Genomic DNA, 27,894 nt, shown 5'->3' on the forward strand with positions numbered 1-27,894 from the left:
TTATTTGCCCGGCGGGGAAGTACAACGGGGTAAGCATTGAAATTTTTGCGAGCGCATGCGATCCGCCCGACCCCGTGCTACGACACGTCGCGCCGAGCTGATGTGTCTTTGAGAGGTTGGATTTTACTTCTTTACTTTGATTCAGAATTTTATCAAGCGTTGTGATGATTCCTACCTTTGTTCTAGCATTGGTCGTGGACTGCCAGAGCGCCTATTTGTATTGCAATCCATCCATTTTAAAAATATCCACATATCATATCAATAATAATCTTTTAAGTAGATATTAACTTGATTTTGCAATTGCAAATGATATTATAATCTTCGAGTTTCAAATGAAATCGCAAAACCCTTAAAGACTGTCCCAGAAAGTATGGACGCAACCAAAAACCGCTGCCATTTCGAAATGGTTCAGAATCTGTCAATTTTTATGGCTGCGTCCTGTTGTTTACACTCTTCTCTAACCACTTGTGCAGTTGTTTATTCGTTTTCATTAGTTTGTTTCGAAATGCGTGGACTTCCAGCAGAACAACGTCGAAAAATAGTGTACAAATGGTGCACAGGACGCGGACTGTCACTGAGAAAGAGGGCAAAAATGGAAGGAGTAAGTGAAAAAGCCGTGCGAAACGCAATCAGGAAGTTCGTTCGGTGAGGATAACACCTTTGAGGATAAACCGAAAACGGGTCGAAAAAAATGGTTCTGCTAACCCTCAGTTGGATAAACGTATACTGAAGGCGTTCGAGCAAAAGAAGGAGGTTTCAGTTCGAAGTCAAATGTTCTTCGTGCTAAAGAACGTTTGAATCTTCGAACCTATAAGAAGCAGAAACAACCAAAACGTAGACCGAAACAAGAAGCATCGATCAGGCCGAGGCACAATGATGCCAAGGTGGCAGAAATCCAAAAAATAAATTTATTTTTTTCCTGCACTGTATTAATTTTTTGAATTCTTAGATAAGTGAAGGATTACAGTTTAAAGTATGAAAATTTTTGAATAAGAAATAATCTCTATACATCCTCTCAAAGATAGGGTATTGTAAACTTTTTTTTCATCCTTCCATACAAAATATATGGTGCAATGACGATGTTTTGCGATTAGAGTTCTATATAGGTAGGAAAGGGCTGCCACTGTTCAATAGTATTTGATTTTATAGCATTTTTTCTCTACTTTTCAGAAACCATTGCTGCACCTTAAAGGTTATTTCCAATAGTTTACGGGGTCGACAATAAAAATCACAGAAACAAGGGCCAGACTTTTGTAACTGAAGTCGGTGTCAGTAAAATTTAAATAAATGGCTTTATAATAAATAAAATCAGAATATTTATAACATACAGGGTCCGGCACTCGAAGTGTAACCAATTCAAAAGGTCATAAATTCAGTTTGGAAAATTACTTTTACTTAATTCAAAGTACAAAATGTGTAAAAATAACACAAAATTCAGAATCAATTCACTTTTGCTCGATATGACCACCTTTTGCCTTGACTTGATGCCCTGAGAGAGCGAAGGAGTTGCTTCGTTTGGCCGAATGTGACTTGCAGGTATTTTGGCCCACTCGCGGACAATAACTTTTTTCAGCGCCTCGAGACTGGTGTATCTTTTAGTTCGGACTTTGCTCTCCAAAATGGCCCAAAGAGAATAATCCATTGGATTCGCATCTGGTGAATTCGAGAGCCATTGTGTGGACGTGATGAAGTTCGGAACGTTGTTTTTCAGCCATTCTTGGTTCATTCGAGCTTTGTGAGACGGTGCCGAGTCCTGCTGAAACGTCCATGGTCTGCCACCGAAATGTTTGTCTGCCCACGGCTTCAAAGCAACCTCCAGAATACTTTCCCGATAATATGTCGCATTTACCTTGACGCCAGGCTCGATGAAAACGATTGGAGAGCGCCCATCTGCGGTTACAGCGGCCCAAACCATTATCTGTTGCGGGTGCTGCCTCCTGGTGGCCAATCGATGACTCAAATTCTCGTATGAACGGCGGTCGGTCAAGTAAACCCTATCGTTTTGAGAGTTTACGAATTGCTCAATTGGAAAAATTTTCTCGTCAGAAAATACAATGTTCGGAAATTGACCGCTTTCGGCCAAACGAAGCAACTCCTTCGCTCTCTCAAGTCATCAAGTCAAGGCAAAAGGTGGTCATATCGAGCAAAAGTGAATTGATTCTGAATTTTGTATTATTTTTACACATTTTGTAGTTTGAATTAAGTAAAAGTAATTTTCCAAACTGAATTTATGACCTTTTGAATTGGTTACACTTCGAGTGCCGGACCCTGTACATAACATAAAACACCTATATAAATGTCGTTATATAAATGTATTTATAATATATCAGGCGTTGGAATAAACTGTTAAAGTTTCATGATTTTAGGTGAGAGTATCATTGCAGTACCGTTTTTCAAAGCATAGTCCTTCATTTTTAAAAGTATAGTCCATCGTTTTAAACCACCACTAAGACTCGGATACCACGTTTGAAAAATTCCTTTTCCTCAGATTCGACCAATTAATCGATTAAATTTTTGGTGGTGTCGTAGTTTTTGAAGCTGACCTGACAAGTTATGCGCCATGGATTGGAGCAAATGGCAACCGTATGGAACAATGTCAGGTAAAAAATGGCGGCTTGGGCAGAACTTTTCATTGAAGCGATTATTAAAAAAAAGCTTTTACAACTTTCGAAGCATGCAGTCTTGCATTGTCATGAAGCAAAAATACTATGCCATTAAGATCTTCGGTGCTTCGGTTTCGTATATTTTTTTAAATGTGGTCGATCACACCATTTCTTTTTTATGCCGAAAAAAATTATACGATCATTCATGCGTTTCCATGGGAGCTCGATAGGAGCGAAACGCATGGTGCTTAGCTCTAGTAGTTATGTACCATGCGTTTCCTACGTAATAGAACTTTAATGGAGACGCATGGTTGACGGATAATTTTGTGGTTTATCAGATTAAAAAAAAAATGAAACCTAGGCACTGTAACGTGTTCAAAAATTAATCTCTTTTGAAAAAAAGCAAACTCTTCTTACGTAACAAATACTAAAAAAAGTGTTAGTTTTGTTTAGTTGCAGATAAAAAGACACTGGAAAAAAAAGTTTAGACAAGAAAAACCAATGGAAAAATCGGAGACTGAAAAGTTGTACATGTGGAATAATAACATAAAGAGGAATCAGCAGAAGTTTGAGAAAAATACATTTCAACGCAACGCAGTTAAAAACGCTTGCATAAAAATATGCTTTTTTCGGATGGTGATAAAAAAAGCTATGACAGATAATTGTTTTTGATAAGCGACCTTCCAGCAGTTAACTGGAACATTCGGACCATGGCGGACGAAAACATGCGGGGAAGCATGTTTTTGAATTCTTTCTTCGTTTTATTTATCAGTCCTCAGCTTTCGCGACCACATTGTTGGAGTAGACCTTACGCCCGTTAAAAGTTCACTTATATAAATTTCTTTTTAAAAAAGACAACCACTCGTTACACTCGCTAAAAACGAACTAACTTTATTCTTCAATTCAATTGTATTTACAGCTGATAATGCCAAATTGCACTTTTTAGTGGACGTGACATTTCTCCGTTCTCATAGATCGATGTCTTCAGGTGCGAAATGTTCCGTCACTCTTCCTTTGGGTTTCCTCTCAGCTTCCTTTGAAGCTCCTTGTCGTTCAAGGTCGTCGGCTGTCCGGAACCGAGTTTTTTTTGTCGATTGTTGTCTAATAGTATCCACAAAGTGACGCAGAATATCCGTTTTCGGCGCGGCAAGGCTCCGTTTTTTGAACGTGCACACTTCTGAACGGAGTTGCTTCACTGTTTTTGCCATCACGGCTAGAGTTCTACCGACGACACGACCAGGCACTCTGAAGGAAATTCGGCTTGAAACATGTTCGTTAATGATTTACCATCAGTTGCCATAAATTGGGCGATCCCTCGCTATTGACAAAAACAATCTTATCGAGCAACACTGTTTAGTTGCTACGAACAAGTTTCCAAGGAGTCCCAATATAAATAAACAAAGAGTTTGTCTCCAGAGTTTTACTACAGGTGGAACAAACTAGAGGGTCGGGTTTAGGTTTCCCGTATCTAGTGCAGCGAACAATCTCCAAAAATTCAAATTGACTCTGTCGTTTAAGGGACGATACCGTTAGATATCATTTTGTTTGAACCACCGATCCATTCTGGTTCCGGGAACAAATATCGATCACTCATGAGGCACGAAAAAATACTCCGTTGCACTGCTGATATCGAGGGAACCGGAACGTGAATGATTATTACGAGTAATTATTACAGTTACATTATTATTATTATTTGTTATTAGTTTATCAATGCTACAGACGTCAGCTATATCACTGTCCTCTCCTTTGGTACACCATACGGAGATATTTGATACGCCTGTCAAAACAACGATCGCTCATAACAGATCGGCTGAAAAGTACGTATCGTTTCTATGAGAGGGCGCCACTAGAATTAAATCCATACCATTTTCAGTTAGTACCAACCTTCAAAAGATACGTGTATAAATTTGACAGCTGTCTGATTTTTAGTTTGTGAGATATTGCATTTTGAGTGAAGCTACTTTTGTTATTGTGAAAAAAATGGAAAAAAAAGGAATTTCGTGTGTTGATGAAACACTACTTTTTGATGAAAAAAAGTGCCGCCGATACCAAAAAATGGCTTGATGAGTGTTATCCAGACTCTGCACCGGGCGAAGCAACAATTCGTAAATGGTTTGCAAAATTTCGTACTGGTCATATGAGCACCGAAGACGATGAACGCAGTGGACGTCCAAAAGAGGCTGTTACCGAAGAAAACGTGAAAAAAATCCACAAAATGATTTTCAATGACCGCAATATGAAGTTGATCGAGATAGCTGACACCCTAAAGATATCAAAGGAACGTGTTGGACATATTATTCACGAATATTTGGATATGTGAAAGCTTTGTGCAAAATGGGTGCCGCGTGAGCTCACAATCGATCAAAAACAACAGCGAATTGATGATTCTGAGCAGTGTTTGGAGCTGTTATATCGAAATAAAACCGATTTTTTTCGTCGATATATAACAATGGACGAAACATGGCTCCATCACTTCACTCCGGAGTCCAATCGACAGTCAGCTGAGTGGACTGCACGCGATGAACCGAACCCATAGCGTGGAAAGACTCAACAATCGGCCGGTAAGGTTATGGCGTCTGTATTTTGGGATTCGCATGGTATAATTTTCATCGACTACCTTGAAAAGGGAAAAACCATCAACAGTGACTATTATATAGCGTTATTAGAGCGTTTGAAGGACGAAATTTCAAAAAACGGCCTCATTTGAAGAAGAAAAATGTTTTGTTTCATCAAGACAATGCACCGTGTCGCAACTTGATGAAAACCATGCTGAAATTGAACGAATTGGGCTTCGAATTGCTCCCTCATCCACCGTTTTCTCCAGATTTGGCCCCCAGTGACTTTTCCTGTTCTCAGACCTCAAGAGAATGCTCGCTGGTAAAAAATTTAGAAGCAATGAAGAGGTAATCGCTGAAACTGAGGCCTATTTTGAGGCAAAGGACAAATCGTACTACAAAAATAGTATCGAAAAGTTGGAAGATCGCTATAATCGCTGTATCGCCTCTGATGGCAATTATGTTGAATAATAAAAACGAATTTTGGCAAAATGTGTGTTTCTATTAAACGATACGAACTTTTCAGCCGAACTGTTAGACATAAAAAGTAAAAACATCGATGCTAATTTGTCAGCAAAATGTGGTATATGCATTACAATGAAATGCATAGCTCCATTTTTCATTTTATATTATAAACTTAAGGTATTGAAAAGTAATTTTTCTGTATGTATGAAATGAAATGTGGAGCTGAGTCGATTACGGACACTTGATTTATTTATTATAAACGTCTTATTGAATGAATAAGGTAAAATGTATTCATTTACAAAAATCAAATAGCTGGAAGAGTATTCTGGGATAATATCAATAGTTTGTTATTGTACACCTCAGGCTATTCTCCAGTCGCCAGGTCCGCACCACCCAACGAAGAGAGGATCTGAGTTTTTAAAAGTTTCAACTAGTTTGCAGCACAACTTGGTAGATTGTACTTGTTGTTCGGCTTTCGAACGGGTAACCTGAAATAAATAACTTTTATTAAAAGCTGTCATTAATGCATATGTTATGATGTTACCTTACCTAGAATTGATAGTCATTTTTTCGGCTAGCACAAACGGAAAGACCGAAATCAGCATTTTGGCGAAAAATTTAGTTGATTTTCTGATTTTAGTTAGTTATTTTTTTGAGACAACTAAAAAAATCTTACTTTTGCTAGTTTAGATTTTCTAATTCTAGTTCCCTTTATAATAATAAAATAAAGGGTGATTTTTTAAGAGCTTGAGAACTTTTTTAAACAATAAAACGCATAAAATTTGCAAAATCTCATCGGTTCTTTATTTTAAACGTTAGATTGGTACATGACATTTACTTTTTGAAGATAATTTCATTTAAATGTTGACCGCGGCTGCGTCTTAGGTGGTCCATTCGGAAAATCCGCTTTTTTATCGACAAATTTTGTTCAGCTATGAGGCTCATTTCTGGTTGAATGGCTACGTAAATAAGCAAAATTGCCGCATTTGGAGTGAAGAGCAACCAGAAGCCGTTCAAGAACTGCCCATGCATCCCGAAAAATGCACTGTTTGGTGTGGTTTGTACGCTGGTGGAATCATTGGACCGTATTTTTTCAAAGATGCTGTTGGACGCAACGTTACAGTGAATGGCGATCGCTATCGTTCGATGCTAACAAACTTTTTGTTGCCAAAAATGGAAGAACTGAACTTGGTTGACATGTGGTTTCAACAAGATGGCGCTACATGCCACACAGCTCGCGATTCTATGGCCATTTTGAGGGAAAACTTCGGAGAACAATTCATCTCAAGAAATGGACCGGTAAGTTGGCCACCAAGATCATGCGATTTGACGCCTTTAGACTATTTTTTGTGGGGCTACGTCAAGTCTAAAGTCTACAGAAATAAGCCAGTAACTATTCCAGCTTTGGAAGACAACATTTCCGAAGAAATTCGGGCTATTCCGGCCGAAATGCTCGAAAAAGTTGCCCAAAATTGGACTTTCCGAATGGACCACCTAAGACGCAGCCGCGGTCAACATTTAAATGAAATTATCTTCAAAAAGTAAATGTCATGTACCAATCTAACGTTTAAAATAAAGAACCGATGAGATTTTGCAAATTTTATGCGTTTTATTGTTTAAAAAAGTTCTCAAGCTCTTAAAAAATCACCCTTTATTTGGTGAAATGGCTATTTTTTAGTTGAATTCACCAATTAAACGTGCTGCCATTTCTTAGCTAAGGCACACTTCATATCCATTCAAATAATTTTTTAGTTGAATTAGAGAAATAAAACGTTCTTTTCAACCAACATAAATGGTTGAATTGGTTTCTGAAATTTGCAGCTATATGGCGCTCTGTCACCGAAAAAACGTTAACACCGTAATGACTACTAGCCACTAGATGGCACACTATTACCGAAAAAAATTTCAGTCGCGGTTATCTTTTCTATATTGGCAGGTATAAATACGATGTTGCATTGGATAAAAAGACATTAGCGAAACATAAACTTCTTTTTGAAAATTTTACTTCTAAATCGCTGTTTTCTTCATTCGACTTCGCGAAATCGACTATCTCACTGAAACTTTGAGCACTCGGAAAACAAAAACCGAATACAAGTAGTACACCGGACGGCGTAGCCCGGAATGTTAGAAGATACAAAAAACATCATTTGACATATACAATTAGAGTGCAATATTCGAAACTCACTTCACTGTTCCCCGTAAAAACATTATTACGCACAATCGCTTCAAATGCGCACAAATTCTGAATGAATACACTTTCCACTAAGAGTTTACGTCATTTTTACATATCGGTTTAGAAATTTATATGTGGATATATCGTAACACATGCGAAAAACATCTAAACAATTTGCAAGCAGTTTCAACAAGACTGTCCCTTTTAGCTTTTTAATGGATTGTTTTGCTTTGACACTTCTCATGAGATTTTGGCTAATAAACTTGTTAATGAAACCAATTTCATTTTTGTTTTCTTTGTGCTGTCCTTCAGTAATGACGGTGATAGATAAATAGAAACAAATTCTCTGATTTTAATAACGAAACTAGTTGTCAATGAGAAATTCGTGTTGGATTGATATATTGCTGATTTGTGTCCAGAATATTCGCCAACTAAACACATTCTCCAAAAATAAGATTTTTTTTTCAGCAATTCTCAATTTAAACTAATTTTATAGTTATTTTGGAAATTTTGTGAATAAAATCAACTAATTCAAAAACAGTAATACGAATTAGGCGCAGAGCTAATTTCGGTCGTTCCGTGCAAACACATATCGGTACCATTTTAGATTATTTTTTTAATTTTTCAACAGAACAACATTGGTAACTATGGTTCTGTTATTCGAAATAAACAATTTTTGGCCCTTGTTGCCAGTTTCAATATTTTTTCAAGCGATTTAATTTTGACATTACCATTTACTGAGGGGTAGTAAAACTTGCGATATAATTTTAATAGACGAGTGGCAGGTCGTGTCGTCGGTTCTACTGATGGAACTGTCAAATTTTGTTTGCTGACTCATGGGTTACTATGATTGATGGGTAGTTTCGTCAGAGCGGGTGAAGGTAAACTATTTCTACTAATTTGAATCTAGAAGATTTTATTCAACCGCAGATGAGATACCGGAGAGCATTTATTGGTGGAGACAAATGATATGTCGAACAAATTTGTATCTGTAATGTAGCTTTGTTCGACAGCATCATGACGGGCATGAAATCGAGGATTTCTAAATCGAACTCATATGATATCCGTATTCATTTCTGTACCGTGCAAGGGAACTGCTATTTTGCTTGCATTCACGCTGCATCCGCATCCAAACTGTCACGATGGGGAATGAGTTCGCAGAATGTCCGACTGGTCGCGATGATCGGTGCCGCGTTCCCTCGAACGGACGGCAGAAATTAAAGAAACCCTTTCCTCTGGTTTTCGGATCGGTACGTCTGATGGTATGTGTGAAGAAAAGTGAGCACTGATGCTGGTGCAATTGCAACTGACTTTCATTCCGTCAATATTCGCTCGTCTCGTCGCTGCTGCTGTTGCCTGTGCGGTATTTCGAAACACCCGGCCAGACCTCGCTCGACTGACGGGCATTTTGTGGCGACCCGAAGAGGTGGCACGCGACGTCCCCGTCATCGAGTCAGGACCGTGACGATGACGGGGTTAAGCTAAATGCGAGTGAGCGAGAGACGAACAGAGAGAGAGAGAGTGCGATCTCTTCGGTATGTACAGTGTTAAGTGATTTGTTTGAAGCGGTAATTGGACGTTAAAAAGAGTGAATTAAGCTTAATATGCGCGTTCAGTTTGGCTCAGTAGACTTTCACCATTTCACGGGTTTTTTTTTTCTGTTTCGGCAGGGTTGGCAATCGCATCTGCTACTGGAGGGAGGTTGGAACCCATTGCCGGGTGATTTATTGAATGCTTTTAGCTTCAGCGGAGGAGTCAGTCACTGGACACCTCCGAAGACACCGAGTGTGTGGGTGGCCTAATTTCGGTGGTTAATGACGAAATGCACGTGTGTTTTTTTTAATTGAACTCGTGACTTGGGTGTGAACATAACATATTAGGTTGGATTAGTTAAAGATTTTGCAAAATAATTAATACTCAATCGACATCGGATGGGAAATTTGACCGCGTCTTTCGTAAAACGAAACATTCTAAGTCGCAAAAAACATTCGCGTCTACCTTCTCGGTACAGGATTTATTTTTATTTGCCTCGCTTAATTAGCCAATTTTCCAAGCGCTCTTTGGCCGGCCCCCTGTCCGATCCTGAGACGCCGCCGTGTAATTTTCGATGAGCTACATTTCGTTGCTCGTTTCGTTTTCCCTTTTTGATATTTTGGGTTGATTTTCACCGTGCGTCGCTGCATACTACTTACACCTCGGGAGCGGGAGAGAGAGAGAGAGACGAGAGAGAGAGAGAGAGAGGAAAAGGCATAAAACCGTCTGACAGAAGGCAAAAAAAAACAAAACAACACGATGATTATTTGCCTCGGTTTTTGGTCCAAGACGTGCATCTTGTGTACCCCCAGTCAAACCAGCCAAACAAAATTGTTTCGTCGAAACAACATCGCCGATTACACGGATTTTTGGCCTCGGTTTTGCGCGCCTCGCAGGATCACGTCGTCGTCGCAGGTGACGGCAAGTGGCATCCCTTACCTCTTCCTCTCCCGCTTTCTCTCTCTCTCGTTCGATCTCTTTTCAAAAACACTTCAAGGAAATCGCCGTATGAGCGTAGAGAGTGAAATGAAACTAGACTGAAGACTACCGCGTGTGAACCAGTTTTTTTTTGTTGCTGTTTCCTTGCATGATGCTGCTGCCCGTCTGCCTGCGACCTGCGAGTGTGTGATGAGTTGCTTGATACATTGCTCCCATGTTTGTTGTATGTCTCACTGGGATTTTAAGTGAAATGTTACAAATTTGTGTCCAAAGCAATTGCGGTGGTGGATATTTTCTAGGCAAAAATGATTGTACCGTTGCGAAAACAGATTGACCTGTCGTCAGAGAATGGTCCAATTTTGGATTCAAGAATGATTATTAGTAATTGCGTTAACGCGCTACAATCCAGCAACAATAAATGTTTAGTATTTTCGTTGTCTATTCCGTCATACATAGTCCACGAAACAAGGTGGGTAGTATTTGATAGCCACGCTAGTGACGTACGAAAATCAGTTTGAGTACAAATTAACAAACTTATTAAAGGAATCTCGGTTCATTTTAAATCGTAAATCGATTGTTTAGAGCCCCCTTGCCCGCCTCCGCCCCCGCCCCCTTGGCTAGGGGATAAACAGTGTCGGAAAATAGTTTTTTTTTACATTTTCTAACAGTGCTCCATGGACTTGGACATGGACTCTTATCGGGCCGGATCGGGTGTGTGATGGTTTTGTATGTACCTAAATTTCCCAGTTGACTTTTTGAAAAAAAAAAAATAAACGCGTTTTTCCGAAAACCAATTTTCCGAAGTCCTTGAACACGATCCTGCCAAATCTACTGAACCGATTCTTCTCAAACTTGGAACATACTTTCTTGGCATGAAATGCCTTCCCCGTACGTTTTGAAATTTTTCCATTTGCATATTATGGTAGTTTTGCCTTTCTCATATAGAAAGGCTATGCAATCGCTGTGAAAACCGACTTAAGAACCGAGGCTCGGAGAGCCGAGTGTCATATACCATTCGACACAGTTCGTCGAGATCACAAAAAGTCTCTCTCTCTCTCTCTCTCTCTCTCTCTCTCTCTCTCTCTCTCTCTCTCTCTCTCTCTCTCTCTCTCTCTCTCTCTCTCTCTCTCTCTCTCTCTCTCTCTCTCTCTCTCTCTCTCTCTCTCTCTCTCTCTCTCTCTGTGTGTGTGTGTGTGTGTGTGTGTGTGTGTGTGTGTGTGTGTGTGTGTGTGTGTGTGTGTGTGTGTGTGTGTGTGTGTGTGTGTGTGTATGTGTGTATGTGAAAAATAATGTCACTCAATATTCTCAGAGATGGCTAAACCGATTTTCATAAACTACACGGAAAGACCGAAATTAGCATTTTGGCGAAAAATTAGTTGATTTTCTGATTTTAGTTAGTTATTTTTTGAGACAACTAAAAAAATCTTACTTTTGCTAATTTAGATTTTTTAATTCTAATTCTCTTAATAATAATAAAATATTTGTTGAAATGGCTATTTTTTTAGTTGAATTCACCAATTAAACGTGCTGTCATTTCTTAGCTAAGGCACGCTTCATATCCATTCAACTAATTTTTTAGTTGAATTAGAGAAATAAAACGTTGTTTTCAACCAACATAAATGGTTGAATTGGTTTCTGCAATTAGCAGCTATATGGCGCTCGTTAACACCGTAATGACTACTAGCCACTAGATGGCACACTACTACCGAAAAAAATTTCAGTCGCGGTTATCTTTTCTATATTTGCAGGTATAAATACGATGTTGTATTGGAGAAAAAGACATAAGCGAAACATAAACTTCTTTTTGAAAAATTTTACTTCTAAATCGCTGTTTTCTTCATTCGACTTAGTGAAATCGACTCTCTCACTGAAAACTTTGAGCACTCGGAAAACAAAAACCGAATACAAGTAGTACACCGGACGGCGTAGCCCGGAATGAGAAGATACAAAAAAACATTTGACGTGTACAATTAGAGTGCAACATTCGAAACTCACTTCACTGTTTCGCGTAAAAACATTATTACGCACAATCGCTTCAACTGCGCACAAATTCTGAATAAATACACTTTCCACTAACAGTTTACGTCATTTTTACATATGGGTTTAGAAATTTATATAGGGATATATCGTAACACATGCGAAAAACATCTAAACAATTTGCGAGCAGTTTCAACAAGACTGTCCCTTTTAGCTTTTTAATGGATTGTTTTGCTTTGACACTGCTGTCCTTCAGTAATGACGGTGATAGATAAATAGAATAAAAGTTTCTGATTTTAATAACGAAATTAGTTGTCAATGAGAATTTCGTGTTGGATTGAAATATTGCTGGTTTGTGTCCAGAATATTCGCCAACTAAACACATTCTCTAAAAATAAGAGTTTTTTTCAGCACAGTAAATTCGAAATTTTAACTAATTTTATAGTTATTTTGGAAATTTTGTTGTTAAAATCAACTAATTCAAAAACAGTAATACGAATTAGGCGCAGAGCTAATTTCGGTCGTTCCGTGTAAGATTCTAATGAAAGGTTTTAAAGTCCCATACAAAGTTCCGGAGTTTCATTTAGATCAGACTTCCGGTTCCGGAATTACAGGGTGATATGCACCAAAAAAAGGAAAAATAATGTCACACACGTTTCTCAGAGATGGCTGAACTTAGAGTCAAATGAAAGGTATTAAAGCCTCATACAATTTTCCTGAATTTTATTTGGATCCGATTTCCTGTTCCGGAGTTACATGGTAATATGTGGAACTTAGATAAAAAGTGTGTACTCAATTTTCTCTAAAACGGCTCAACCGATTTACATTTTATCCAGATCCGACTTCCGGTTCCGTGATTAAGACTGTCTCAGAAAGTATGGACGCACTTTGATTTCGCTTGTAAATAATGCACAAGTGTTAGATATTCAAATTTTATTCGATATACTGATAATATTAGACTACAACAACAGAATATTATTCTCAACATTTGCTGCTTAGCCATTGTAGACTAGCTGGCGCACCTTCTTGCGAACGTTCCTCATTAAATTCCGTACAGACTTCTTGGCGATAAGTTTTGACACTTTTTTTCCAATCTTTTTCGAACTGTTGAATGGTTTCGGCTGCCGAGACATGTTTCCTAAGATGTGCCTTCGTTAATGCCCAAAATTCCTCAATTGGTCGAAGTTGTGGGCAATATGGTGGATTCATGTCTTTTGGGACGAAAGTGACATTTTTGGTAGTATACCATTCTACCGTTGATTTCGAGTAGTGGCAAGAAGCAAGATCTGGCCAGAAGACAACAGGATCCTTGTGGCTTCGAATCATGGGTAGAAGTCGTTTTTGTAAACATTCCTTGATGTATATTTCGCTGTTCATTGAAGCAGTGGTGATGAAGGGTTTCGCAAAATGTGATGTCGGAAGTTTACACAATCTCTGTATCTCATTCAACGACAGGCTAAAGATGAAGATGAGCAGGAATACTGCGCACATTTAGATCTCTCTTAGAAAGACTTTGTTTCGAGATTTGACGATATCTTAAATATAGTTATCCCTGATTGTTACTACTTTCCATTTTCCATTTTCCATTTTCCATTTTCCATTTTCCATTTTCCATTTTCCATTTTCCATTTTCCATTTTCCATTTTCCATTTTCCATTTTCCATTTTCCGTTTTCCATTTTCCATTTTCCATTTTCAATTTTCCATTTTCCATTTTCCATTTTCCATTTTCCATTTTCCATTTTCCATTTTCCATTTTCCTTTTTCCATTTTCCATTTTCCATTTTCCATTTTCCATTTTCCATTTTCCATTTTCCATTTTCCATTTTCCATTTTCCATTTTCCATTTTCCATTTCCCATTTTCCATTTTCCATTTTCCATTTTCCATTTTCCATTTTCCATTTTCCATTTTCCATTTTCCATTTTCCATTTTCCATTTTCCATTTTCCATTTTCCATTTTCCATTTTCCATTTTCCATTTTCCATTTTCCATTTTCCATTTTCCATTTTCCATTTTCCATTTTCCATTTTCCATTTTCCATTTTCCATTTTCCATTTTCTATTTTCCATTTTCCATTTTCCATTTTCCATTTTCCATTTTCCATTTTCCATTTTCCATTTTCCATTTCCCATTTTCCATTTTCCATTTTCCATTTTCCATTTTCCATTTTCCATTTTCCATTTTCCATTTTCCATTTTCCATTTTCCATTTTCAATTTTCCATTTTCCATTTTCCATTTTCCATTTTCCATTTTCCATTTTCCATTTTCCATTTTCCATTTTCCATTTTCCATTTTCCATTTTCCATTTTCCATTTTCCATTTTCCATTTTCCATTTTCCATTTTCCATTTTCCATTTTCCATTTTCCATTTTCCATTTTCCATTTTCCATTTTCCATTTTCCATTTTCCATTTTCCATTTTCCATTTTCCATTTTCCATTTTCCATTTTCCATTTTCCATTTTCCATTTTCCATTTTCCATTTTCCATTTTCCATTTTCCATTTTCCATTTTCCATTTTCCATTTTCCATTTTCCATTTTCCATTTTCCATTTTCCATTTTCCATTTTCCATTTTCCATTTTCCATTCTGTTTTCTGTTTTCTGTTTTCTGTTTTCTGTTTTCTGTTTTCTGTTTTCTGTTTTCTGTTTTCTGTTTTCTGTTTTCTGTTTTCTGTTTTCTGTTTTCTGTTTTCTGTTTTCTGTTTTCTGTTTTCTGTTTTCTGTTTTCTGTTTTCTGTTTTCTGTTTTCTGTTTTCTGTTTTCTGTTTTCTGTTTTCTGTTTTCTGTTTTCTGTTTTCTGTTTTCTGTTTTCTGTTTTCTGTTTTCTGTTTTCTGTTTTCTGTTTTCTGTTTTCTGTTTTCTGTTTTCTGTTTTCTGTTTTCTGTTTTCTGTTTTCTGTTTTCTGTTTTCTGTTTTCTGTTTTCTGTTTTCTGTTTTCTGTTTTCTGTTTTCTGTTTTCTGTTTTCTGTTTTCTGTTTTCTGTTTTCTGTTTTCTGTTTTCTGTTTTCTGTTTTCTGTTTTCTGTTTTCTGTTTTCTGTTTTCTGTTTTCTGTTTTCTGTTTTCTGTTTTCTGTTTTCTGTTTTCTGTTTTCTGTTTTCTGTTTTCTGTTTTCTGTTTTCTGTTTTCTGTTTTCTGTTTTCTGTTTTCTGTTTTCTGTTTTCTGTTTTCTGTTTTCTGTTTTCTGTTTTCTGTTTTCTGTTTTCTGTTTTCTGTTTTCTGTTTTCTGTTTTCTGTTTTCTGTTTTCTGTTTTCTGTTTTCTGTTTTCTGTTTTCTGTTTTCTGTTTTCTGTTTTCTGTTTTCTGTTTTCTGTTTTCTGTTTTCTGTTTTCTGTTTTCTGTTTTCTGTTTTCTGTTTTCTGTTTTCTGTTTTCTGTTTTCTGTTTTCTGTTTTCTGTTTTCTGTTTTCTGTTTTCTGTTTTCTGTTTGAATGTTTTCTGTTCGAATGTTTTCTGTTAATTACCATGGACTTTTCTGATGAAATCGATATCATCTGGGACCGATTCATGCAAAACTGCTGGCAAAGTGACTAACACCTCTAATTAGTATGCATGATTTTTTTTGCTTTGCTGACATTCAATCCATCGGCTCGCCATACTTCCCGGTTTGCACCACGATCACGAGGCTGCTGCGATGACGATGCCAACGGGAGCAAAACAGCTGAGCATCACACAGCCGTGGCGACAGATTGCCTGCTTGACTGCGCACACGCTTCGGGCTCGTAACTTATTATTAAAATTTAATCTCACCGGCAAGTGTGAAGTGAGTGATTACATAAAACACGCCTAAGTATTCGAATTAGTGATCTGGTCTGTTTTTGTTGCCGGGTTAAATTGTTTACTTTTGAATCCATTTGCACGCTAATTATCAGTCAGGAAGATTTTTTCCCTATATGAGTTATTATCAACCGTTGAATTAGTCCCGACAGTGACAGAAAAGAAGAAGAAAAAAAGAACAACAGCAATTTGTTGTTTCTACGGTTTTCAATTTGTACCAGTCAGTGGCAGATTAGATCCGCCGAATGAATCATTATGACACGCAACTTGTTTTTTTTTCTTCTGTTTCTATAAACATTAGTCATAAGAAAAGGGAAGGATAATTATTTCCACATAATTTAATGATATTACCTTTCGGTTGTACTGGTATTTGCTAACTAGTTAATAATTTATCACGCCTGTTGTATGCACGAGGTTTTTTTTATCTTCTTCTCACTTGGAAGATTCTGTTTTGTCAGCGGAATGTTGCCTACCCATGTCGGAGGCTCTTCACATGTTGGGGCGCTACAAAGTCGGTATAGAAATAAAATCCTCCCCACAGCCCACAAATCATTATGACGCACACTGGTCATAAATTGTTCACGGGGCCGCTCATCACTTCTGGTCTATGTTAGTGCGGACTGTTTTTCTCTCCGGTTGCGTTTTGCTTGCTTGCTTGAAGTTGCGATCCATCGAGATCCATCAATCTAACCTTCCAATAAATTTGTTGCGTGGAATAATTGACTAACGTGTTCTCGTGTTTGCCGGAGGGAGCAAAAAAAAAAACAAAAAGAAAATAAAACATGTTACACTAGTTTTAAAAATTATTTACTGTTCGAAGACAACGTTTGCGTATTTCACAGCAGGGTAAAAACCTGCAAATCTGAAAACCGTGAAAACATCCCGCAACACTAGTTGAGACCACAAAATCTTTTCGCATACAAATTGACAGTAATGGAGTCCATTTCATTCCGTGATCCCATTCATCACATCGCAAATCACGATGTTATTTATTCAAATAAGTTCCTATTTTGTCCCGTCAACACGCTCGCAAGCCCGTGGCGGCGTGACCACCGGCGGCGTCGCGCACTCTCTCTCTATCTCTCTCTCTCTGGCTGACCATTGACTGGTTTTCGCCATTCATCATCGGGCTCTGGCGGGGTTAAAACGGATTCATAAAGTGCTCTTCTACTTTTTTTTTCATGCTGATGTATGTATGAACGTACGTATGTATGTATGCATGGATGCATATTTTTATTTATTTATTTATTTGGTAGTAAGAATCACGCAATGCCAGTTTGCGGTCACAACAGTAGTGGCGACCCTTTTTTTTCCACCCGTTCATGAACATTGATTGAACAAATACAGCACAATGTTTTTAATTGGTGACTTGCCGACTCCGGTTATTTCATCTATTCTCTGGAAATTGGATGCGGGCAGATTGTGGTAAAAGCGGGAATCGGCACCAACACACGGAGTTGGTGGTCACTTTTATGGGGCGAGAGAATGGAAAGCGACGATTGACAGAATTTTGACCATGTTTAAGAAAAACTTCCAGCCTTCCAGCGCACATATCCAAACTAGACCTAACATAGTAGGCGTGGATGGACGAATGTTTTTCCTGTTGCCATGCTGGTTGCAAATTCAAATAAATTGGGCTACGGAGTTTTTCCTGTCGCCAACAGGAATTGTAAAGCGTCAAACGAGATTCAAAAAGTGATATGGTTTCGATATTTTTTTACTTTGTTGGAAGTTTCTGTTATGATTCATTTAGATTTAGTAAGTAGATTCACTCACATTCTCATATTTCATACTGTGGTATTTTTCAAAATACTCCACTTTAATTTTTGAAAGAAAATGAAATAGTTTTTTTGTGCATCAACTAGTATAGCCTACAAAATTAAACAGTAAATTCAGATCGGTTAAGCTATCTCTAAAAAGAGGGAAACAAATTTCATTATACCACGTATTTCCGGAACCGGAATCCAGAAACCGTCGTATAGTCGAAATCATGCTTCATTTGTTTTGTTCAAATAGTTATTACCGAAAAATGACGAAGCCCACAAAAAACGTATTATGCACTGAAGAAACTGACATTGAATAATTAAAATCAATTTACATTTTTAACTTCGATAAAAATTTTTCCCGTAATCCATTCGTACATTGAATAAAGGGTGCTTGCAAGGAAAAACAGATTTTCTAAATAAAACTCGTTCATGTTCAAACTACCGTTTTCGTTTTAGAACCTACACGCGGGCGACTCTGACTCCGAGTAAAACGTACACGTGGTACGCGCCCTAAACATGGGTATTTTCGGAGCGGGATTGACGAGTAGATGACGGAAAACGATGTTTGAAGTGGTTAGTTACGGTTTTAAATTTCGACATTCTAAAAATTAATATTGAGTCGAAAAAGGAAGAAGAGATTGCCATACTGAAGAGGTGTACATTGTTTTATCTGATTCGGTCCTGTCAGTTTATCTGCTATTTATTTCTGGAATTGCTCATAAATGTTAGAAATTCAGTGTCCTGTGGTTGTCTAACAGACTCTTACCACTTGAGGCAAATAAAATCCCTTTTTCTCAATGGCTTACAAAATGTTAATATTTCATATTCCGACGGGCCAGTTGGCATGAGATTTTGACAAGTTTAAATAAAAACAAATGTGTCGTGATGAGAGTAACAGTACTTTTTTCGACTTTATCACGTACACTAAAACAACTGAAATTATAAGTGTAACACTGAAAATTAATAAAAATTGGAGAACACGGTCATTGAATTGAAACCAAATTTTAATGTTTGTGGTTGCTTCCAAATATTAGATTGAGACTTCCAGTTGTTCAATAAAATATTGAAAGCATACAATATAACCATAACAATATAAAATTATTACAGCTGTTCGAACGTCTACTTGTTATGGTCATTTCGAAAATATAGTACAATATTCAAACAATAATGATTAGCAGGAAACACCATTGTCAGAAGCATAACTTTTGTTTAAACGATATATAATCATATCGTAATGATCGTCGATGAATACCGATACAACTGAACTCACCATTTTGATTTTTGAAGCGGTTTCAAACAAAATTTCCCGGTATATACTCATCAAACCCGTCCCGAAGATACCCATATTGTAAATGTTTTTAAGCAATATCAAAGAACTGGAAGATGCCATCTTGGATTTCCGAACCACTTTAAACATCGTTTTCCGTCATCTATTCATCAATCCCGTTCTGAAAATACCCACATTGTAAGGGTTTTAAAGGAATATCGTCAAACCGGAAGTCGCCATATTGGATTTCCGAACCACCTCAAACATCGTTTTCCGTCATCTACTCATCAATCCCGTTCCGAAAATACCCACATTGTAGAGGTTTTTAAGGAATATCATCTCTTACAAATGGCGAAAAAGCTCAAAAACTTGCTCAGCAGTTCGAGAGTGTACACAATTTTAATTTGAACGTTGTGAGTCCTATTGAAAGTGAAGTCTCACTGAAGTATGATCATATTTCAACCCAAGTGTTATCACAAGATGACATTATTGAGACGAATTTTGATGAAATTAAATCAATTATTAGAAAACTTAAAAACATGAAGGCTCCTGGTAATGATGGAATTTTTAATATTCTTATTAAAAATCTTCCCGATGTTGCCTTGAGACTCCTGGTTAAAATTTTCAACAAGTGTTTTTCATTAGCTTACTTCCCAAAAAGATGGAAAAACGCTAAAGTAATTCCTATCCTAAAACCTGATAAAAACCCAGCAGAAACATCAAGTTATCGCCCAATTAGCTTACTTTCTTCTATCAGTAAACTTTTTGAAAAAATTATCTTGTTAAGAATGATGACTCATATAAATGAGAATTCAATTTTTTTACCAGAACAGTTTGGATTTCGTCATGAACATTCAACTACTCATCAACTTGTCAGAGTAACGAACATGATAAAAGCAAATAAATCTTCTGGGTTATCCACTGGAGTTGCTCTTCTAGACATAGAAAAAGCATTCGACAGTGTTTGGCACAAAGGTTTAATAGCAAAAATGTCTGATTTCCAGTTTCCTATTTATTTGATCAAAATGATTCAAAATTATTTAACTGATCGTACTCTTCAGGTTAGCTATCAGAATTGTAAATCTGAATTGCTACCCGTACGAGCCGGTGTTCCGCAGGGTTCGAGTGTAGCTCCAATCTTGTATAATATTTTCACTTCTGATCTTCCAAATCTACCCGTTGGTTGTCAGAAATCGCTATTTTGTGACGACACAAGTCTGTTAGCCACAGGTAGAAATCTAAGAGTGATCTGCAGTCGCCTACAAAGAAGTTTAAATATTTTCAGTGATTATCTGTCAAAATGGAAAATTAAACCAAATGCAGCAAAAACGCAATTAATTATCTTTCCTCACAAGCCAAGAGCTTCTTTTCTTAAACCAAACAATAATCACATTCTCAAATTGAATGGCTTGGAATTGACATGGTCTGATCAAGCTAAATACTTAGGTTTAACGTATGACAAAAAACTCACTTTCAAAGATCACATTGAAGGAATCCAGGCAAAGTGTAATAAATATATTAAATGTTTATATCCTCTTATAAACAGAAATTCTAAGCTCTGTCTAAAAAACAAATTGTTAATTTATAAACAAATTTTCAGACCAGCCATGCTTTATGCGGTACCAATTTGGTCAAGCTGTTGTTCCACCAGGAAGAAAACGCTTCAAAGGATTCAGAATAAAATTCTGAAAATGATTCTGAAGCGTCCTCCCTGGTTTAGTACAAATGAGTTACACAGACTCACAAATATAGAACCATTAGATGTAATGTCACATAATATTATAAGCAAATTCCGACAAAAATCGATGCAATCTTCAATTGAATCGATTCGCTCTCTGTATTAGTTAGTAAGTTAGTATATAAGTTCCTTTTCCCCATTACACAATACAAGTAGGTTTAGAATTTTCCCTACACAAAAATCTCAGAATTGCGGAAGCAAATGATGTCTTCATGGTAATAACCAAATCATATATATATATATAACAGAGCTGAAAAGTCACCACTTGTGGCTGAACACCCAATTTAAATCTTAATAATTTAATTTTAACTCATATTCCAATAAATAGTTATTTAAAAAAAAAAAAAAAAAAAAGGAATATCATCAAACCGGTGGACGCCATCTTGGATTTCCGAACCACTTCAAACATCGTTTTCCGTCATCTACTCATCAATCCCGTTCCGAAAATACCCACATTGTAAGGGTTTTTAAGGAATAACATCAAACCGGAAGTCGCCATCTTGGATTTCCGAACCACTTTAAACATCGTTTTCCGTCATCTATTCATCAATTCCGGTTCGAAAATACCCACATTGTAAGGGTTTTTAAGGAATATCATCAAACCGGAAGTCGCCATCTTGGATTTCCGAACCATTTCAAACATCGTTTTCTGTCATCTACTCATCAATCCCGTTCCGAAAATACCCACATTGTAAGGGTTTTTAAGGAATAACATCAAACCGGAAGTCGCCATCTTGGATTTCCGAACCACTTTAAACATCGTTTTCCGTCATCTATTCATCAATTCCGGTTCGAAAATACCCACATTGTAAGGGTTTTTAAGGAATATCATCAAACCGGAAGTCGCCATCTTGGATTTCCGAACCATTTCAAACATCGTTTTCTGTCATCTACTCATCAATCCCGTTCCGAAAATACCCACATTGTAAGGGTTTTTAAGGAATAACATCAAACCGGAAGTCGCCATCTTGGATTTCCGAACCACTTTAAACATCGTTTTCCGTCATCTATTCATCAATTCCGGTTCGAAAATACCCACATTGTAAGGGTTTTTAAGGAATAACATCAAACCGGAAGTCGCCATCTTGGATTTCCGAACCACTTTAAACATCGTTTTCCGTCATCTATTCATCAATTCCGGTTCGAAAATACCCACATTGTAAGGGTTTTTAAGGAATATCATCAAACCGGAAGTCGCCATCTTGGATTTCCGAACCATTTCAAACATCGTTTTCTGTCATCTACTCATCAATCCCGTTCCGAAAATACCCACATTGTAAGGGTTTTTAAGGAATAACATCAAACCGGAAGTCGCCATCTTGGATTTCCGAACCACTTTAAACATCGTTTTCCGTCATCTATTCATCAATTCCGGTTCGAAAATACCCACATTGTAAGGGTTTTTAAGGAATAACATCAAACCGGAAGTCGCCATCTTGGATTTCCGAACCATTTCAAACATCGTTTTCTGTCATCTACTCATCAATCCCGTTCCGAAAATACCCACATTGTAAGGGTTTTTAAGGAATAACATCAAACCGGAAGTCGCCATCTTGGATTTCCGAACCACTTTAAACATCGTTTTCCGTCATCTATTCATCAATTCCGGTTCGAAAATACCCACATTGTAAGGGTTTTTAAGGAATATCATCAAACCGGAAGTCGCCATCTTGGATTTCCGAACCATTTCAAACATCGTTTTCTGTCATCTACTCATCAATCCCGTTCCGAAAATACCCACATTGTAAGGGTTTTTAAGGAATAACATCAAACCGGAAGTCGCCATCTTGGATTTCCGAACCACTTTAAACATCGTTTTCCGTCATCTATTCATCAATTCCGGTTCGAAAATACCCACATTGTAAGGGTTTTTAAGGAATAACATCAAACCGGAAGTCGCCATCTTGGATTTCCGAACCACTTTAAACATCGTTTTCCGTCATCTATTCATCAATTCCGGTTCGAAAATACCCACATTGTAAGGGTTTTTAAGGAATATCATCAAACCGGAAGTCGCCATCTTGGATTTCCGAACCATTTCAAACATCGTTTTCTGTCATCTACTCATCAATCCCGTTCCGAAAATACCCACATTGTAAGGGTTTTTAAGGAATAACATCAAACCGGAAGTCGCCATCTTGGATTTCCGAACCACTTTAAACATCGTTTTCCGTCATCTATTCATCAATTCCGGTTCGAAAATACCCACATTGTAAGGGTTTTTAAGGAATAACATCAAACCGGAAGTCGCCATCTTGGATTTCCGAACCACTTTAAACATCGTTTTCCGTCATCTATTCATCAATTCCGGTTCGAAAATACCCACATTGTAAGGGTTTTTAAGGAATATCATCAAACCGGAAGTCGCCATCTTGGATTTCCGAACCATTTCAAACATCGTTTTCTGTCATCTACTCATCAATCCCGTTCCGAAAATACCCACATTGTAAGGGTTTTTAAGGAATAACATCAAACCGGAAGTCGCCATCTTGGATTTCCGAACCACTTTAAACATCGTTTTCCGTCATCTATTCATCAATTCCGGTTCGAAAATACCCACATTGTAAGGGTTTTTAAGGAATAACATCAAACCGGAAGTCGCCATCTTGGATTTCCGAACCACTTTAAACATCGTTTTCCGTCATCTATTCATCAATTCCGGTTCGAAAATACCCACATTGTAAGGGTTTTTAAGGAATAACATCAAACCGGAAGTCGCCATCTTGGATTTCCGAACCACTTTAAACATCGTTTTCCGTCATCTATTCATCAATTCCGGTTCGAAAATACCCACATTGTAAGGGTTTTTAAGGAATATCATCAAACCGGAAGTCGCCATCTTGGATTTCCGAACCATTTCAAACATCGTTTTCTGTCATCTACTCATCAATCCCGGTCCATAAATACTAACATTGTAAGGGTTTTTAAGCAATATCGATAAACCGGAAGTCACCATCCTGGATTTTGAACCGACCCCAAACATCATTTTCTTGCACCCACTTATCACATCCCTTCCGAAATTGGCCATGGGATTGAGGGTCATTACACAAAACTTTTTTTACGAGCTACCTCCATTTGCGAACCACCGTTTAGTTCGTAAATGAAGGTTTCGGTGTATTGTGAGGCGGCCAGTTTTTTTTAAGAAAAAAGTGTTTTTAACGAAAACTTTTTCTTGTCCATTGCTAATATTTTTTGCAAATATCGGGCAACGAAAAAACAAACAAAAAATCTGTGAAATCACCTCTCGAATTGTGATTCATTGAATTCTTGGATGATAATTGTGGGCTATGGACACGAAATGTTTCATAGTTATTTGACAGCTATATCAGAAGTGTCAAAACGAAAATCCACCAACATTCGACGCAGCAATCCTTGACCACGAACTAGAGTGAGCAGGAACTTACCTTCGACCTTTTTCAATCACAAGCTACTGAGGAGGTTAGATGACTTCCGGTGAAACCCTCAACGAGTGAACACTGGGTGCGGTGAAAATTCGAGTATTTCGCGAAAAAGAAAGGATTTTCATCCGTACTTCGGTGACTCCGCGTTGTCACATAGCGAGGGTTTCACTTGTAGTCTAGTGAAAAGAAAGTCCATTGGACTATAACAGTTCGGCTGAAAAGTTCGTATCGTTTAATAGAAACACATATTTTTTTGCCGTTTTTATTATTCAACATAATTGCCATCAGAGGCGATACAGCGATTATAGCGATCTTCCAACTTTTCGATACAGATAGGCCTCGGTTTCAGCGATTACCTCTTAATTGCTTCTAAATTTTTTCCCAGCGAGCATTCTCTTGAGGTCTGAGAACAGGAAAAAGTCACTGGGGGCCAAATCTGGAGAATACGGTGGATGAGGGAGCAATTAGAAGCCCAATTCGTTCAATTTCAGCATGGTTTTCATCGACTTGTGACACGGTGCATTGTCTTGATGAAACAAAACTTTTTTCTTCTTCAAATGAGGCCGTTTTTTTGAAATTTCGTCCTTCAAACGCTCTAATAACGCTATATAATTGTCACTGTTGATGTTTTTTCCCTTTTCAAGGTGGTCGATGAAAATTATACCATGCGAATCCCAAAATACAGACGCCATAACCTTACCGGCCGATTGTTGAGTCTTTCCACGCTTTGGGTTCGGTTCATCGCGTGCAGTCCACTCAGCTGACTGTCGATTGGACTCCGGAGTGAAGTGATGGAGCCATGTTTCGTCCATTGTTATATATCGACGAAAAAAATCGGTTTTATTTCGATATAACAGCTCCAAACACTGCTCAGAATCATCAATTCGTTGTTGTTTTTGATCGATTGTGAGCTCACGCGGCACCCATTTTGCATAAAGCTTTCTCATATCCAAATACTCGTGAAAAATATGTCCAACACGTTCCTTTTATATCTTTAGGGTGTCAGCTATCTCGATCAACTTCACTTTACGGTCATTGAAAATCATTTTGTGGATTTTTTTCACGTTTTCATCGGTAACAGCCTCTTTTGGACGTCCACTGCGTTCATCGTCTTCGGTGCTCATATGACCAGTACGAAATTTTGCAAACCACTTACGAATTGTTGCTTCGCCCGGTGCAGATTCTGGATAACACTCATCAAGCCATTTTTTGGTATCGGCGGCACTTTTTTTCATCAAAAAGTAGTGTTTCATCAACACACGAAATTTCTTTTTTTCCATTTTTTTCACAATAACAAAAGTAGCTTCACTTAAAATGCAATATCTCACAAACTAATAATCAGACAGCTGTCAAATTTATACACGTATCTTTTGAAGATTGGTACTAACTGAAAATGGTATGGATTTAATTCTAGTGGCGCCCTCTCATAGAAACGATACGAACTTTTCAACCGATCTGTTATATTGAAGAAAATCCTAGTTTCTGTGAAACGCTCGCACTTTGGACTTGACATTCTTCATTAAATTCTGGACAGTTACTTTTGTGACTTTCCTGTGGCAAATATCTAGTTTTTTTTTAACTCTAGCATGTTTTGGAGTACCTTCCTTCCGAAAGTGCCACTTGACAATTGTCCAATACCTTTCAATTGGCTGAAGAGCCGGGCAGTTCAGTGGGTTGATGTCCTTTTCCACGAATTGTACATTATTTTTTGACAACCACTGTAGAACGGAGTTGACGTAGTGGGCTGGAGCCAAATCCGGCCAGAAGAGAGGAGGAGCCTTATGCTTTCTGTACAGTGGCAGTATTCTCTTCTTCAAACACGCATCCTCGTACACCTTGGCGTTAATTGTGCCCTTCGTGAAGAAAATCGACGACCGCAAATCACAGGTACAAATTGCTTGCCAGACCAACACCTTCTGCCCAAACTTTTCCATCGCCACCGTGGTGTCAGCGTCGTCCAGGTCCTGGTTCACCGATTTCGTAAAATATTGCGGTCCGGGCAGCGCTCGAGAGTCTTCCTTGCCGTAGGTTTCGTCGTCGATCAGGATGCATCCGTCTTTATTCTGTAGAATCCGGTTATACAGTTTTCGCGCTCTTGTTTTGGCCTGAACTTGCAGTACCAGGGACTTTTTCGGCACCTTCTGTTTCTTGTACGTTTTCAGGGAGTTCCGAACTTTGATCCATTGAATCATCCCGATGCTGCTTGGCCAAATCCCGCGTCGACGCCGATGGGTTTTTCCTGATGTACTCAACCACTTTTAAGTCCCGGTCGGGCTGGCTGGGACCCGTTTACCTACCGGATCGGGGCAAATCCTTCATGGAAAGGGTCTTACTGAACTTCTCGGTCATATTTTTGACACTGGTGTGGTGCACTTTCACCCGTTTTGCAATTTCGTTGTACGTGACACTACCTTCTGAGCACCAAGTTTGCAGAATTTTCTTTCGTGTTTCCGGATCAATTCGACTCATCATTGAAACGATAAACCGTACCGAAACCAATCGATTGCACAGCTGTTATTGACATGTTAACAAACATGTCACCGCAAAACACACTGCAAAAAATTAAGCCATTTCAGAGTAATAACTGTTTGAATGTTGCTAACTCCTTATCGATACACTTCTTATTCAAGTCAATAAAAAAATTATTGATTGTCAGACAAACGAATTTATGCGAATATTCCATGCGTATGAAAATTAATAATAATGTTCTGAAACCCGCTCCGGAAAATATTTCTGGATACGAGTTTTCTGTATTTTATTAATGTCCACTTCCTAATTTGCTATTTCCCCTTCGTATAATCGTAAGGTGTCTGAGCCTCTCAGTGTATCTTTAACTTTAGAACATCCAGAAATTCCTGCTGTACACCAATTAGTGTCTTGTTTGTGAGATTATTCTGTTCATTCAATGTCTAACGCAGTAATTTATTCATGTCACTTGTACTCCCGGAGCTCCGATCTTGTTCGACGACGGCAGAGAAAAAAAAAACGCGATGGCCATTAACGCCGTTTCGCCACGTGCTGCCACGTCTAGTTTGACGCGCGTCGCTTCGGTCAGCGGTCAGAGGAGAACAACCATAAAAAAAAACCCGTCACACGTTCAACAAACAACAATGCCGAGGCCGATCGATGCGATCTTGTAATGGAACTGCAACAACATGATCAACATCAGCCATGAATTCCGGTGGGAAAAAGAATTAATTTGCACAAAATTAAACTGACATACTTTCGCGTTGCTTTCGGGACGCATCGTCGTCGTCGTCATCGTCATCGGGATGATCACAGTTGTATCTATTAGCACCCATACCAACGTCGATCGGCCAGGCAGTGGTGGGTCGAAAACAGAAACATGATATAAATCGAATAAGTTCATCTTAACCGGGTCAAAAAATGGGAAAGCATTGCGCGGTCCACTGAACCGTTAACTACCTACCGTTCCGTCGATCACGCAGACATGCAAACCACACCAAAAAAAAATCGCAAGATCGAAAAAAAAGTGTGCGAATTTTCACCGCCCGAAACTTTCTCGAGAGTGACTCAATTTACTTACATTCGACACCATCGCGTTCGTGTTCTGTTTTCATCCGTAGTTTTTTTTCTTGGTGCTGTACGATATTGTCCAAAAATTATTTTTATCGACACCAAGGATGAGAAATGAGAATCCGACACATGGAAGTACGTCGTACAGAGTGACCGAGGTACCG

This window comes from Malaya genurostris, chromosome 3 (genome assembly GCF_030247185.1).
Source record: "Malaya genurostris strain Urasoe2022 chromosome 3, Malgen_1.1, whole genome shotgun sequence".
Classification (NCBI taxonomy): domain Eukaryota; kingdom Metazoa; phylum Arthropoda; class Insecta; order Diptera; family Culicidae; genus Malaya; species Malaya genurostris.